Source organism: Varroa destructor, unplaced genomic scaffold (genome assembly GCF_002443255.2).
Source record: "Varroa destructor unplaced genomic scaffold, Vdes_3.0 BEIS01000004.1, whole genome shotgun sequence".
Lineage (NCBI taxonomy): Eukaryota > Metazoa > Arthropoda > Arachnida > Mesostigmata > Varroidae > Varroa > Varroa destructor.
Window position 1 is genome coordinate 9829727 of NW_019211457.1, and position 17418 is coordinate 9847144.

Here is a 17418-nt window from a genome sequence, read left to right on the forward strand (position 1 = left end):
CTTTACGTTTTAGTTGAACGTTGTAGCGTACGCCTCCGAATAGTTGCCAGCCTTCATATAACATACGTTGTGTTGCAAGATTACATAAAACGACGTATTTCATAGATCTGATCAGATTTGAACCATGTGTTCGGTGGAACAAAAATATACGCCGGTATTTTTAGAAATATCATGCAAAACTTCTAACGTCAGCTGTTACATGTTTGTACCATATAGATCGAGCTGCATATGACGGCCAAATAGGGGGTATTGATTAGGAATTTATTAAGTACTACACGTCAAGCCCATAAGCATAACCGTGATGAGCTAATATACCTCATTCCAGCGCACAGATTATTCTTGTGGACGATCGCGGTAACGGAAACGAACCATCAGCCGCTATACAGTTATTTCTAGTTGAATTAGCAGAAAAAAGCTATTCAAGTTCGCTCTCGCATTAGTGAGCCCTATTTTCACCGAATTTGGAACTTAACGCACCAAACTATAGTTTCGGTGCAACAGAAACAACTATACTTAAAATGACTGACCTAGGACGATTCGCAAAGGTGAAAATGTCTCAAGCAGGCGCGACAGGCTCATATCTGTAGGCAACAATTTAAAATTTCTACATAGCCATAGGATCGCGTCTCAGTTGGACAGCAAAAGTAATTGGGACACACATGGCAATCATAAAATTAGCGCAATGATAAAAAACCCTTAAAAGAAGCGAAGGGGGATTGTCAAAAATTTACTACGTTTACAGTTTGTGCGGTAGCCATCGTGACGTTGCATCAACCACAGATAGCAGACGGCAAGATAAAACAACAATTGAAATTTAAGCACAAATGAAATTTGAATAAAATACATCTATTTCTATTTTTTTTTCAGCCTTTTTCGCTAAATTTATTCACTTTTCTTTTTCAAAAAGGTAGAAAATTAGCTACGAGTTTTGAATTTATGATAATTTAAAGATTTAATGTGCATATTATTTTATTTAGAGGGTGATCATCTAATTCAAAAGACGCTATTTAAAAGCTTATTGTAAATTGCCCAGACCATTTCTTATAATGTAAGTTTGTTTACCTGTTATTTTAAACAGTGTTTTATCTTGACAGAATTTGCTAAGATCGTAAGCAGCTTTTCTATGGACGATTGGAGTGCAGTTATTACTCTTGTCAGATTATATTTATCAGCCAAAACACACGTATAAATATCACCCAGTGAAAAGAATATAGGTCAGTACAACAGAATATAAATACATATTGGTCCATAGGAGGACCAATATATATATATAGGCGCCGGTAATGTCAGCACCCTGAACTTCAAAGTCAGATACTTGCCAATCAGAATTAGCACGCATCGAGATGACTCCGGAATTGATAGCGGAAGATGCAAGCACCAAATATTAGTAATATTATAATTTCTAGGTAATTATGCGATGCGGAATAAATCGCAGAGAGCGATAGGAACACATATATTACAATTACGGATATCTATCGATCAAGAATCTCATTTATTCATCATTTAGATCATGAGCTAACATCTATATGCTATAGATGAAGCTCTGGCTACAAAGTAACTATCGAAAATAACTTGCTAGAGACGCTGACCCGAGATACCCAATTCATATGATAAACGTCATTGTGAAAAAACTATGTATTTATGTTGTTATATTTTAATATGTTATATTATATTTTAATTATGATAGTTTCGCTTAGGATTCATTTGAAAAAGCCAACAAAGTATTTTGAAGTAAAAAGAAGAGTGTAGAGCTCCGATACCGGGAATTGAACCCGGGCCGCCTGGGTGAAAACCAGGAATCCTAGCCACTAGACCATATCGGATGTTGAGATCATTCTCACAACGCATCGTAGTGTTCTACTGATCTACTGATTTATGCGTATGACTAGAACCAATTTTGCTCAATAAAATAACAAGATAAATTTTAAAAAGCGCAACCCTTAGTAACAGACGTTCTATTAGGCTTTCCTATCTATCCTAAGTGAGCATTATATACTGATTTTGTTCAGTGTGATTAAGTAAAGAGAAGGTAAGCTTACACACCTGCAACACTTTCCGCGATCACAAAACGTAATTTTCTTTTTTTATCAAATAGACAGGGCAAATAAATGGAAATATATATATATGAGAGAGAAGAGATATCACCTCGGCGTATCTATTTTGCATAAAAGGTGAAGTAACTGATGAGTATTGTCATTGACAATATGCTTGGTTAAAACCAACAAAAAAACTAACTCAAACATGTTTATCTCACATCTGACACAATAACATCACATAATACCGTACTGTGAACACAAAACATTTGAGAAGGTTCAACAATTCAATTACTGAGGATCTATATGTATTCCCTTAAATTTACTGTGAGAGTAAATGTATGTAATAACAACTATCCGCTCCTTCTACTTTGCAAAGATTTGTGATGTGGTCGTGCGATAGTCTGATCTTTTTCCATAGTGAAATACGCGATCTATTCACTCGGTTCTTCCATAATGGTGCGCAAGTCTTCGCAGCAAGCATTGGCATATCAATACAGGCCTGAATTTTTGGTCACAACAAAAATAGCGTTCATACACTTTGAACAACGAAAAATATAATTAGCAAACCCTTTTACCCCCCCCCCCTCCCCTCCCATATATGTATATTTGCTTAGATGTCCGGATATCTGCCCATGGAACTTTTATGTATGCTGTACTAACTCCCTTCTGTTCGTCCGAGGTCGCAGGTGCTCAGGATTGCCGAGCACCGTACCAGTAGATGTCTCCCTGAGAGGTTAGGTTAGGGGAAGGAGACTCTGTGGGCAAGAGAGGGGCTCTGCAGCATGGAACAGGGTTATGTTGCGATAACCAAAGGTCCTAGCCAGGAAGGTAGATGAAGTGCTCTTCTGCATTCTAAGTACTTGACGTTCAGCATTCCTCTTCTTATTTCTCTTGGCTAGCGGTCCGTCGAGCTGCCTTACAAGAGGCCTATACAAAGGTGGCCCATTCTGACGTGTCCTGGGAGAGCATGTGATCAGGTACATCGCATCTCTAGCACCCGTAGACGGCAACACTTACCTACGTTACTTAGGCCTGCTTAGAGAATACGAGCACAGAGATACAACCGTCCGGCAGAGCCGTTCGCTAGACAGTATTTCTGGGGGATGAAGCATGCGCGTCTCTCCTTGTTGCGGATACAGTCTGGAGAACTGGAAGAAAACTGAATAGTGAATGTGACGAGTTTTTATGGCACTGAGGAACGGCGAAAGTGAGGAGAGAGAGAGTCTTTCTAAAAGATGATTACTAAAATCTCCCAGCTGCGTTCCATCTGCGAGTGGGTATGTCTGATGTATGCCTGATGTCCGACGAGACAGTTGACCGCTTGACTTTGCTCACAAACTCGTACAGAAAAAACCTACACGAAGATGAATTTATTGGCGGTCAATCCGTTTTAAGGCCCACAATTGCGTCCAAGCATACGTGGATGCAGGTATGTAGCCTGAACTAGAAAACTTGCAGCAAAATTGCAAAAACTTAATTTTTTCAAACCCGATTACTCTCTTGGGCTGCAGCTCGGTGCATGCAGTAGGGATAGAGCTGGCATATATTGAACATGTATCTAGTACCGATAATACTAATGAAAACGCGATAATTACTATGTACCTTTATAAACATTTTTTAATAGCTGCCTGTTTTTAAGCACATATGATAATAACACTGATGATCTATGAAACGTTCAGTAGCAATTATCCAACTGCACTCGAGTATAATTATTCGCGTCCCGTAACTTCTAATCAGTATGCAACCAATTCATCTAGCTATATTCACTCTACTGAAAGCTATGATATAAAGTTAGCGGTTTCGTTGATCGGCCTGCAGCAAGGAACGTCTCAAAGCTGTCAGGCTCTGCAGTCTTTTAGACATACCTAAAAACCGATTAACTGTAGTACTCATCTATATTCTGGACACTTCGTCACGACTTTCATCGGTTCTACTTTCAATCAATCGTTCGGTAACTTAGGTAGGATCTATTTAAAAGCAACGATTTTAAAGGTGTACATACAAATCTGCTTCTGAACGTGACCCAGACCCATATTGCTTGTGATTAGCAGCTTAAACTAAACTATTTGAAAATTTCGTCTCTTGGAAGCGGTAATGTTCTGAGATGAGCTAAAAAATTTTATTATTGTTATTGTTGTTGTTATTCTTATTATTATATATCATTATTATGAAGGCTGATATTTACATCGTCGGGTTGGCAACAAATGTAAAGCAATTTATTATAGGCAAATATATTGAACCGTAAGAGAAGGTTACCTAGTTTCTGTGTTACGACCGAAATGAGTAGTATATACGTAGATGTGACCCGGTTATATTGATGCCACCTGAAATGCATTTTAACAAAATATATGCAAAAGTACGTTAAATAATTTATAGGTGTAGCTCACAGTCTTAAAACGACGGTCCTGTTCACCAACATCGGAGGAACATTTTAAGAACCGCATAGGTCTAGCGGTTTGTGTCTAAGCTGAGTCCCCTGAGGCGAATCGGGCTCGAAAAGCTATCACTTAGCTATCAAACTATTCGAGAAGACAAATGGCTTCTATGCCAATCGTTTTGTTCCAATTGCGTTGCATCTGAAAAACATTTTTCACGTTGAACCAGCCAACAGGCGCCACCCGGACGCTGACCAGCATTTCTACTTGCCCGGATTCTCCTCCAGCTCATGGCCCGTTGCCCTTCCCTCCCTTGTTGTCTTCCCAGCTGTTTCTTTCCAGATCCATGTTTCCTTTTCCTATCCTTTCTACCCCCCCCCCCCCCACGAGTAAATTGTCGAGAGTCTGTTTTACGGAATAGGTAAGGGGGCGTGTCACTATCCTTTTAGACGCTATACGTAAGTCCAGGAGTATTATAGATGAGGCCTTGGTTGAACAGGGTGCAGAAAATATGGGCAAAAGTTGATAGTGCTTTGTTATCTTCCGCTTGGGCTAGCCTTTACCAGACATTTCTTATATGATAGAGGTTTATCGCAAGTTTTAACATTATTTCATATGCATTCAGATCATTGCGAAATCAGTTTTGCCAACACTCCGCGCGAGCTTCCTTCGAGGTGTTCAACCCTTTTCCAATTGCCCCTCGTTTAACGTTGCCGTTCCCCTGCTTGCAATTTTAGTCTCGTCGACCAGCTTTGCTTAATATTTACTGCCAGGTGTTATCGACTCTACGTTCACTACCTTCTCCGGCTTCTTGTAAATAGCAAAATTTTCGTGTCCAGATTTGGATAACCGCCTCTGATGTTCGAATTTATGCCCTCAAGCGTTACTCACTCTCTCCATCAGCGACCTAGTAACTAGCCTAGCCATACACGCGGTCTTGCAGCATTCAGTTTTTTTTAAGGCGCCGTTTACCTGTCCCACTGACGACGTCCAAGCGCGTAACCTCAAACAAAATTTTTTTCTGCTCTGATCGTGGCGTCCACACTCTCCCTAAGCTTAGTTCGGTTCTTGTCCGCCTGCCCACTCGGTCCAGGACGAAGACTCAGAGAAGAGGTCGGTCACTGAGCTAGTCTCTAACGAAAATCGAAAAACGGTTACCACTTTCCGGTCACGTCTCAATGTCTCTTGCTAGAGCCGCCTTTAACTCTCACGCAGCGATTTTCTGTCTCGTGCGATGATATCCCCGCTCAGCTAAGGCTTCTCGAACAATAGTGTTGGTAGTCGCTCTTCTATCATATACCTTAAAGATCTGTTCATCGAGATTCACTCGATGTTCCACTACCCCTTCTGCCATCCGGACGGCTTCAGTCGCTCAATGCTGAAACTGTCATGAGTGCGGTATCGGCCATTTGCCCTCATTAGACGAAACGTTCGTTTTGCGATACATAAGAACCCTTCCTGGGTCCGACCTCGTGTCACCACCCATCTCTTCCAATTGGACAAGCTCAATCGGCTGACGCCTTCCAAATATCCGTTTAGGTGATCCCGTTACCGCAGGGCTTGATTGCCTCGACGAAAGTGCTGTAGACGTTTACCTGTCAGTTCAACGACTCCCAATGTAGGCTTCTCATTAACACCGTCAAAAACAAGAACACACCGAAATAGCCCTTAGTCAGTAACTTATATTTACCTCATTATTATTAGTATTATTATATATACAACAAATTATAATCAAGTTATTATAGGAACTTGTTCAATTGTTGATGTTCTGCATCGAGATTTAACGAACATTTTTATGTCTGGGACAATGGTGAATTACGCACACGTATAATTTTTATTCATTGGAATAAGGTGTGTTTAAGTTGAACGTTTTCTGAATGGGGCTGGGTTACATAAAAATTGAATACAATTATATGCCATATTAACTTTAGTACGACATTATTTGTATACAGAACGCATCTGTCTATGGACTTGTGCAGTGACAAGTCACTGCTGCTGTTTATGGTGCTGACTGTACAGTATGCCAATTTATTTCATTTTCATGAGTTTTATATATAAGGAAACAGGTATATTTATCAAAATAGGATCAACGTAATTAACATTATTTATTTTAATAACGTCCGCTAATTATGCGTTGTCTAATACAAATTCTATGCAGCTGTAAATCTGTTTCGACGTACGTTTTCATTCACTTGCGAGACGCTCGCGACGACGTAACGGATCTGTTGCATATCATGCTTCTAACCGGGTCGAGAAGGTCCGTACTTTGCAGCCCGAAAAAAATGAATTTTTCAAAATATATTTTTTATCAATTTTTCCTCCATTTTGAATCCGCTCAGAAAAGCAAGTAGGTGTGACTAGTCCTAGGCTCCGGATTGACACAGCTGCGTGTTATTAACTGATGCAACTTCGCCGGCCCTTTGGTAAAAATAGACTAGCACACGGTATGTTCTTCTTGAACTTAGGTAGCAGCGAAGCCTTGAGCGCGACCCTAGTCTTTATCCTTTAAATAATGGCTGTACATGTAGCGGTGTTTTTTCTGGCGCTTTCTACAGCTCACCAGAGAGCTACGGGTTATCTCACGAGTAAATATGAAATTTCATATATCACAACGGCTCAGCACCATATGTTGTCGAATTTCATGACACGAGTCTCCTTCATGCGTGTATCGAGCTGAAGGAGAGGCAAAGATTTGTTGTGTGCGAGGCGCTTTCTATTCGGTCAATCTTAATTACCTTCATCTCAAACTTCGAAGTTCTATCATTACGACACAATATGTAAATTCCATACCTTGACGGTTCCGTCACCATGACAATCCGTATCATCTAAATTAGATTTGCCATTGCGGTTCCAGTGTTTTATCATTGATTCAGGAAGTCGACACTGGCTTTGGGGTATTGAGCTACTAATAGATTTGAAAAAAAATTATTCAGCTGCCTATTGCTGCAAGATAATAACACGATTAGGGCAACCCTAAGTGAAATGTGTTATAACTTGATGTAATTGTTCCAAGCATATCTGTCCTGATCAGGATACTAAAAAAGCCATTATGCTGATTGGTGTAGCTAGCTACAAGGTAATTTTTTTCAGAAGGGGGCAAATTTTTTTCTGCTTATTGCAGAAACAATCATTCAGCCTGAAAACTATCCGTCAGGCTGCTCATTGGAATTCTATACGGCTCTCATGAGATCGGGGAATGTCGCCTAGAATTTTCTGTTTGTGTCACTATTCTGAATAGAGACTGTATTAACTAGCTAATGGTAGAAACGAAATCAGTCATTATAAGTTGATTATATGAATCTCATGCTGTGCCACTTCTCAGCGAAAAGCCTAATCCAGCAACGGACGATCATTCAGATTGTTGAAACTGCTCCCTTTGTTTGAAGCTGACTTGAGATATGTCTACAACCTGAAATTATACTTCTATGAATGCTCATGTTGACCAAGCGTTGATACTAAGCTCGAAGCTAAATTTTAGGAGGAGCCACAATCGTCCAGGTTAGGTAACGCCAAAAAACAAATCAGCCCATATCGAAAGAGCCTTGTTCAGCCATCGGATGCTAGTGCTGATTGGGCATAACTAGGTTTACATTATGAAGATCGATTTTGTACCCTATTTTTTGACAGAGGCAATAGGCAGAGATTTGCTTTGTAGCTGCTCTCATTATTGATCTTGCTATCGTGGATACGACTATTTTTTAAGGGTTTTTTAAGGGTCAGTATATACATAAGGGTAAACTTTTATTTGAAACACATCTGATACCACAGGAATAGTGTATTTCGTGTTAACTGGTAAAAGGTTAATGTCTAGTGTGATGATGACCCATCAGGACCAATGCAGGTGTTGTTAAAATAACGATAGCGACAGAACTGGCAAAGCAATTTTGACTACATCTATGAGAGTAAATAAATTTAAAATAAATATAAAACGGATTCACTCGGTCTCGCTGAGCTGGAACTATGAATTAAAGCAAAATTTAGGCCTGCGCTCGATCTTTAACAATGATAGATTTGCCACTAATTTAGCTCGGTTGAACTTAACTGAAACTGCACAATCCAAATATGACATCGTAATCGAAAAACAGAATTATATTGATTGTACAAAACTACACCGATAGTTACTAACTAGTTAATGTTTGCTCGTCTTCCGACCCCTTGGATTCTTTTCTTTTTATTTTATGTCAATTTTCATGCCTCACACCTCTTACTTTCCGTCTCCTCTATGACATTAATGACTCTATCTCGAGCTATGAGATTTTTTTAGGTGATCCGGTTTTCTCTCGTTCTGCCCTCGTCAACGAAAGTCTCTCATATATGGTTACTATTATCTTCTCGACCACAGTTCCTATGCCGCCAGAAAAGGGCTCGACATTGGCGATCGCGATTCCTTCGTCAACGTTTTGTGCACGCCCTCAAATGGCCTAGTCGCTGACCGAGCTGCGTCAAATGTCTAGCAGAGGAAAGCAGTCACGACCATGGCGGGCGAAATTCACCGTGTAGGGGTATCGTACCGATGTCTTATCTTCGTCGCGCGTGTCGACGCCTCCGGCGTCTTGGAACTGCTACCATCAGGCTGACGCTGACAACGAGCTGAGCGACGGGTCAACCCGGTACCACGCGAAGCAGATCGGCAAACAGCCTGAGCTGGCCATCAACAATCTCTCAGTAGCATCTCAGACTTCATTAGCAACCGTCACATTAATAAATGAATATTCATGAATCTCCCTGCTACAGTGTCCTGACAACACGTTCTAAGCTGAAGTTAGCTGAACGACACAGGACACAACCCACTGAGGCCCCTTTACAGGCTCTGAGCAATCGGTCCGCGCATCCAAGCTGTCGGTTAGGTGACGGCGGTCTGGGCAGCGGATTTCACCTAGTACAGCAGTAAAGCACCACTCACAGGCTGCATTCAGTCGAGCGTTGAGAGCTGCATAACGGCAAGCATTGAGCTAATGCTGGATGTCGTTGTGAGGGTTTGGTCGGGCGGGCTGAGAAGCAAAAGAAGGGGCGGTGAGTGTTTAGCCAGAGGGGTAACATCGTCGCAAATTCACAGCCCCGGAAAACTGCGTATATTGCTGCGTGCGTACAAGATGAGAAGGAAGATGAAACCATCTTAGAAAAATACAGAGAGACACATGGTCGCTGCTTATGGCTAAATCGATGGATTGTAAGTGATGCGCAAACAATCTTAGGGAGAAGGGGTGTCAATAATTGTACGAGTGCAGTAAACTTCTATATTATTATTGATTGACAATCCAACTACGACACATATGATGATGTGAGCATGACCCTTTGGGCACGGCTGAGAAGTAAGTCTCTGTAATTCAGCTGGAACAGATGATTGGGAAATGACAAGCAAAAACAATGTGTACAAGCATTCGTATGAAAACATCATTGCTAAAATAATTAGCTTGCCAATTCTCGCCGAAATTCTTCTGGTACCATTTAACGCCTTACTTATACCAGTATCCGTTGGCATCTAGGTTTCTGTCAACGAAAGTAGGAGATGCGGCAAACATTAGAATTAATTTTAAGCTTAACGAAAGGTCTAGAAGGTTAAGCCTACCTTATTGAAAGAAAGCCCGTGACCTAGTAGTTTGTTTTATCTATATAAACGATGATTCAAAACAAATTTCAAGAATTTCTCACAGTTTATGACAATCGTAACCCACTCACAAAACAGACCCTGATAAATTGTATTTGCATAAAATACCTTCACATTAGAAAAAAATATTTTCTGCAAACGTTATGAAGGTACGCTAACATCCATCGGCCGTAAGCTCCGTCCGGTTCTTGTAGTACTCTTACAACTAATTGTTTCACCGTATTTCGCCCGCACGTACTTCGTCAACAATCATCCATCCTTGCTGTTGTGCGCTTTCGCAACGTTCGAAGCAATCGAGACTGTACTATTCCTCATTTAGACACACCCGTATGCCGCATGCGTATTCCTTGTCAGAAAGTGGGGAGAGGGATGTGAGAAATGCTTTCTTCCGTTAGGGATGAAAAGACCCCTTAAGCCCTTGAAGAGGATATGTCTTGTCGAAAAGGTGCTCCAAATCCCCTTCCATCTGGCTGTATGCGTATCGTTTTGGTGCCTGCACAGATCCAGCAGCTCATCTGAGCTACGACTGCTTCTAGCGAACTGAAGATCTATTTCCTACTAACGCGCTACTCGAGCCGTTCGAATTCTCTCTTAACTGATACAATACGAGGGGGGACGGGCGGACGGGGGGGCATTTGGTATAACCGATGGGAAGCTAGGGACTGACGAAAGACTGCAAATTGTTTCCAGGTCACTCAAATGTATTCCGTATTTTTCTTTGCCCGTTTCTGAACGAACGAGTTTGAGCAGTTCGATCTTGAATCCTTCAGGTAAATTGAGATTGAACTAATTATCTGATCGTTAGCCAATGGTCTGCTATAGTGTTACGGTTAAATTTGATCATAAGGTTTAGCGAATCTCTTAGAACGCGTATGAATAGTTGTTTTGAGCCTAGAACAGAAATAACATGTGGGCTTGTTGTTAGAGAAAAACCCAGCACGCACCGGTGTAACAATGATTGGTGACATATATAGATTGGTAATGGTACGTTCGAAGGGCTGCAACCCATTTACAGTAGAAATAAACCATATACAGTTGAGAAACGGCACGATTTGTTAAGAAAATAAATTTTCAAAAAATATTGAAGGACTGAACTCATTATCACTTGAATATATTGATTTTATGCCTAATCATAAACAAGTTCTACCAGCTCCGTCATCGATATACAAAAAATTATCAAAATCTTTCATTAGAAATGGATTTGACAAACTAATTCAGAGGTTGACTTTAAAGTACTTAACATTCAATTGCTACAATTACCCGATCGGCCATACCCGAATTGTTTTGCCTATTGTCTATGATGTCCTATGTATTTTGCCTAAAATCTATCGAATGCCACTACAACTGCCCCATTACTGATTTTGACTTTTTAACCAATGTGTATTCAACACATCCAACTTAATTTATATAAACTATTGTGAATAGGCAGAAAAAAGTATCTGCTTCAACCAAGTGAGAGGGTGGCATTTGATACGAGGAAATACTTCTCGGTGAAAATAGGAAAAATTAGGGGGTGGCCGAGGGATCCGAAGGAACATCGTAGAATTCGTGTTTAGCCGAAAGCAAATACCGCTCAGTCGGTCTGTTCTCCGCAATGAGGTCAAGGTCCTCGACAACTTTCTTTTCCTTCTTTCTCGCAATGCATGCATCAATCACGGCATCAGACAACCAAGCGCGTACGCAACCTCAGACGCTGTGGATTTTTGACATGCTACTTTGTTCTGCCCCTGCTGCTGTTACAGCCGCTGCGAGCGGGGCCATTACGGCGATCGACCCTCGTTCTGGTAATCATATGGACCGCGCAAACAACTCAGGACCGACTAGGAACAACTCCGCTTAAATGATCTGAAGAGACGAGGAGTCGATGCGCGCAATTGTAAAAAAACGTCAGATATACCATTATAGTAGTCAGAAAAGGATGGAATAGCAGAAGTTATTTTTAGTACTGGCAATAGTAGCAGTAAGGGCGTGGAATGACAATCCGGAGTAGATTGGCCATCGGATTGAAGGCGGTGAACGCGAAAGAGCAGGACGAAAGGAAAAACCGCTGTCTGTTGAATCTAAAATATTTCCTCTCTATCTCTTCGCGACGATCGTCGGCGGCAGGACGACGTCTATGAAAAAGCACCATACCATTTTCGACTCGTAAGTGGGACGATCATGAGTCGAAGAAGTGACTGAAAGGATGAGAGGGGGCCACAGTGGGGTTCAACAGGGGTCGTTATTACTTGTTTTTGTTGAGGGGAGAGGAAAACGAAAAAAAATCACTTTATCGAGGAATTATCTTGTAGCCGAGAAGGAGGCTCGGCTAAACTTCTACGTTCTGGCCCGCCTGTTCCGGCTAATGAATCGACCATTTTTGCCGTAAATGTATGGAGAAAATTAGTTGCTTGCCAATATTTTCGTGGTTTTTGGATTAAAAAAAATTATGATAGGTGCTTTTTGCACACTGCTTTAGAAACGAGATTAACAGCATTAATGAGAATTATGCACGAGATGATAGTGTTATTTTCACATTATTGTCGTACATGGTCTGTGCGGTCACCCATGCTTCAATCGACTACCTTAGATATAGCTCATTTTCGTTGCATTTCTGTAGAGTTTCGTCGATGGAAATAGGACGAAAGATTGCCTTAATTCACGTGATACCCGAACATCGAACTACTTTTCATAGCCACTTTTATTATAAATTATTCCTGACGATATCATGGCGACCTACGTGTCAGTGTTGCTTAACTTTCACAACAATTTTTTTCGAAGTTAGTCGATTACTATGAAGAGCACCTTTTTTTCGCATCGAAACGAAAGCCACAAAATCATTTTTGAGCCGTTTTTTTCGTTAATACCAAATAGCACCATAATAATAATAAATTATGGCTGAGGGCGATATATGTGCTTTTATCATAATGAAATTGTAAGATTTAGCGAGGCTTTGGGGACATTTTATTTATCTTCGAGGCGCACTATTTCAAGACTGAATATATACGTATATATACAGCGGAGTGTGTTTCCTGTCTTGCGTGGCACACCATATATATTTTATGATACATTCGTAATTAAGCCAATAAGAATTGAATAAATACATATATATATAGATATATATATTTCGTTGAAACAGTTCAAAGTACTTTATAGTTTGACAGCAGTTTAATAGAAAAAGCGTCAATTCGATTATAATGCCCGCTTTAGACGTACGCAAATTAAACTTAAATTAAACAAACAGACGCGCATGCACGTTCAGTTACACTTGTGGTTTATATAAAAACACTGGGCGTACGGTCACTGAAGCCGGCTATCTCGATAGTACGGTATATTTGATGTCCTACCTTTATTGACTTAGCCCTATCTTGTTTTGGTAGCTTGCTTTGCATGAGATAGGTTATTGTAGATGCGACGTTAGGTCCCTATAAAATTGCACCAGTTCCTAACCTAAACATGCCAGCTTACACATAGCTCATCTTCGAGTCTCAAGCGTCCATTTTAAAACACAAATCAACGTGTGCAAGAATATACGATCGAAAGCGTTCATTGTTAAAAGCTGTTAGTATTATACTTGTGAAGTACGTCTGTTTTTCCTAAACGTCTATCCACTCGTAACTTTAAGCAACAATCAAGTGGTTAAACTATTACTATTGCACGGAAAAATTCCGTGTGATAATTGTAAAAGATGCCAAGTAAGACATATATCTTTCTTGAGGACAGATTCGAACTAGTGGAAGAACGTAAGGTGTGACACTATCTGTTTGTAGGAGGAACTCATGGATAACCCACCGCTACGTGCTAGTTTAATGTCTACTGTTGAAATTTGTGCATGCGTCCAGCTGATCCACAAAATGGGTCGTCATCCACAAGCACAGCTGCATAATCATGTACATTTTCATCGAATAATCATCAACGTACAAAGGAAAAATTCCAAGCTACTTTTCTTAAGTTTATATGATTACATTACCTGGAGATACTGGTAGTAAGAACGCTTATACTTTAAAAAGCCCGCAAATAAATAAGAGATGGCACAGTCCGTTCGCAGTGATCATATACGACATTAACTGTTACGCGTGAAAGGCTGAGAAAGCTGAAAACTTTATTGTTAATCTGAAGCCTAGTAAAACATGTAAAAAAAAAAACACAGTACTGAAATAACATGGAGTATGGTGAGAACCGCTGATCCACTAGACATTTGAACGTGTGCTATCGCGTAAACTAATGAGAAAAAAAAAAGCAAGATTTGACGAATATTTATAACAGTGCTTCCCATTTGTCGATTACTCGTTGACCAAGATTTACCGTGACATTTGTATTTTTGCCTCGGAATCGGTGGTGACAGACCAGCCTAATCTAGATCTCAGTATATTTGCCGGGTGGGGGACGGTAAGACGAGGCTCAACAACCAGTCGTTAGCTATTCTGTACCTATTAGGCAAGCAGGCGGATGTTAAATTTGTATTAGAGGCTTCTTATTCCTCGAAACGGAATAGCATTTCAAATAAGGCCCTTAGATAAAAGGTCAAGAATTACCTTATTTTTGTATACTTCATATTTAGTTATAGAAACATGGAAAATACAAAAATGAAAGCGTGCCTTCTAAAGAAACGCCTGTCGAAAAACGGAGGAAGACCTGAGAATAATTTTATATTGCCCGAGGAATCTGTGAACTGTCTGATATATTGCGAAGGACCATATATTGTGGTCTTAAGTCGGCTATATATATATAATAAAGTTAAAGATTAACCTAGAATTTTATCTTACGCCTGATTCTCAGTGTCAACGAACTCGCCAAAAGGCTGTAGATCTATTACAACCACATAACTGACGAGTTCTAATTTTTATTCCTGGATTCCGTCACTGGTTCTCGTTAGCACTGTAAAAGGCAATACATTTTGTTTTTTTTAAGGTAAAAAGAAAGAGGTTTTTATGGTAACACAGATACGATGAGGCGAATTTACAGTGCACATACCAGATACTTTTGTTTAGCCTGTCTGTAAACAATAGGCACAGTCGTGCTTACAGAAATGCACGTGTTATACATTCAGCTTTAACTAAGGAGATTCAAGGTTAGAAGGAGCAATTCTGTGTATACGTCAAGTGTTTCTCTGCTAAAGCAACAGATCTACGCCCCTAAAAAGGAGACCATGTACTGATTGTCTGCCATACTCGATATTACAAAGAAAAACTGTCAACTCAGATCACGTACTGGGTTCTTCAACGAAGTCTTCGACTATGTTAACGTCCCATGTAAGTGTTGCTTCCTCCATTACGCTTGCAACATAAATAGCATAACGAAGAAGTTGTAATTTGTAGCAAATCGTGCTCACTGCGTAGGATATCATGACGCGAAACTGCCGTTGGTTACTGCAATGGGTTTATATTGGATTTTTCTGTTGTACCGTTTAGGATGGAGACGCGGACAGATGGCAGTCTGATGCATCTATTACTCCACAAACTTATACAAATGTATTGTATTTGAGGACGCATCATCAAGTTGACTAGTAACCAGTACTAGTTAAGATCGAATAAATCACGACACTTAATTACTCTACTTATTTTATAATAAATTATGATGTCCTCATAAAGTTCTTTATTATTATTTAGTCATATTTATTAAGTATACGTGTACATAAATAACGATTGATCCAATAACAACAGATGGCGACATTACATGTCATAGTAGTGATAGCTATAATATTGATTACTTTTACTACTAATCACCCCCTATAGACCTTGTACAATACTTCTCTAACGTCGCAGCTGTTTTTTTAAGCTTAATCGTTAGCGATCGCGAAGGCTTGTTTGATTCGGAGTAAAATCGTCAAGGGCTGGCTTGAGTTTACACAAATGACCCACTGCAATACGCTATTGGGTTCGAGAAATGCGGAAATTCCCTACAAATAAGCAATATCAGTCGAAAATTTTGAAGGGAGCGGATATCACAACTCTGGACAACTGGCAAGCTTCCTGCGGTCAATTCACCAATACTTGGTCTTATATTAGATACTATGCAGCAGTTAGTTCATCAGTGTCTGTGTCTCATTCACCTTATGTATTGCGTTGATATGTAGCATATAGACGTTGGACGCTACTACATATGTATAAAAGTGAAATAGGTGTATGTAAATGGACTGCATCACCTCTACTAACCTTAATGGATATTCATAGCCCATCACCATTATGGCCTCTGTTTCCGTGCTATCATTACACACCATGTCTACGCAACAGAACGCTATAGCTTTGGATGCCACCCGAGGGCTTTTGCTGCTGCTGCTGCTGCTGCTGCTCTGTTTATTTAAATGCACTCTAACGCGACGACCGGGGTATGTGCTACCGCAAAACAGCCCCTTCAGTCACATCGGCACAACGGTACCATCTGATGTGACGTTCTGACTTGCTCATACGCGGGCAGTGAATTTTGATCATAGTACCTCGTTTCCATGAAGAACGACCTTTTGAAATAATAATGGGGCACGAGATATCTGGAGTGTACTGAGGTAGGAGCACCGGACGGAGGTTAGAATTCAATTTTGCAGCTCAGAATGTCGTCGCGCGGCCCTTTATACGGTCCTAGGCGCAAAGACAAAATGAATAATACTGTTCCCTTGTTGGGAATTTATAGAATCATCTGAGTTCAGGCATCACGTCCAGTGGTCTTTGCCATGAGCGAGACCGTGACCCGCTTCTGGAAGAAGGAGCAATGGCGAAAATAGATAACGAGTACGTAAACGGTGCATTTTGTCAAAGACGGTGCAGCCTATATAATATTGTATGTTGACATTGTTTCACTATTCTAGATTATAAATAGAAAAAATAATTATCTGCAATAAAGCTACGCTCCAAAGGCCACTTCGTCACTTGAAAAATGAATCCTTACGATTAAGTCATACGGTTAACGATGTTGGCTTCTGTTAGATGAGAGGAATTCTATGTGTGATTGGTCCAGAATGAATGAAACAAGCGAATGTACGACCTTATTGTGCATATCATAAAAATGGGTATCGAATCAGAGCAGGCCAGGTGAAGCCAATTTTAAGAACAAAATTGTTGCTATTTTAGCAAGGTGTCCATGGCCGTCGTTGGGTTGTAAATGCGTGCGCCAGTTAAGCGCGAGCCTCAATATAAAAGTTCTATCCAGCACTATCAAATATGAAAAGTAAGAACACGGTTGAATATACGAAGCCTTCGTATAATTCAATGGCTAGTATAGGCTATTTGCCTGCACGGCATGCTTTCATTTCTCCGGCTGCGAACTTCTGCATGACGAAACCATGATTAGCGTACGTAGTCGGTACTATTCATTAAGTCGAACAAAAATTTCCGTCCAAAATTCGACGTTCGATTGACGACTTTAATAGCGTGACTCTCATTCCTTGGTCCCTTTTCCTTTAATTCGTTCCCCCATATACTTGTTC

General features: G+C 40.4%; 1 protein-coding gene and 1 non-coding gene across 2 annotated transcripts in view; both read right to left on the minus strand.

Annotated features, from left to right (window-relative positions):
* Nucleotides 1–17418, minus strand: part of LOC111250147 (uncharacterized) — a 135929-nt gene that overhangs the window by 29004 nt on the left and 89507 nt on the right. The window lies entirely within an intron of this gene.
* TRNAE-UUC (transfer RNA glutamic acid (anticodon UUC)) lies at nt 1752–1823 on the minus strand. The gene has a single exon. It is a non-coding gene; the product is annotated as a tRNA-Glu (tRNA).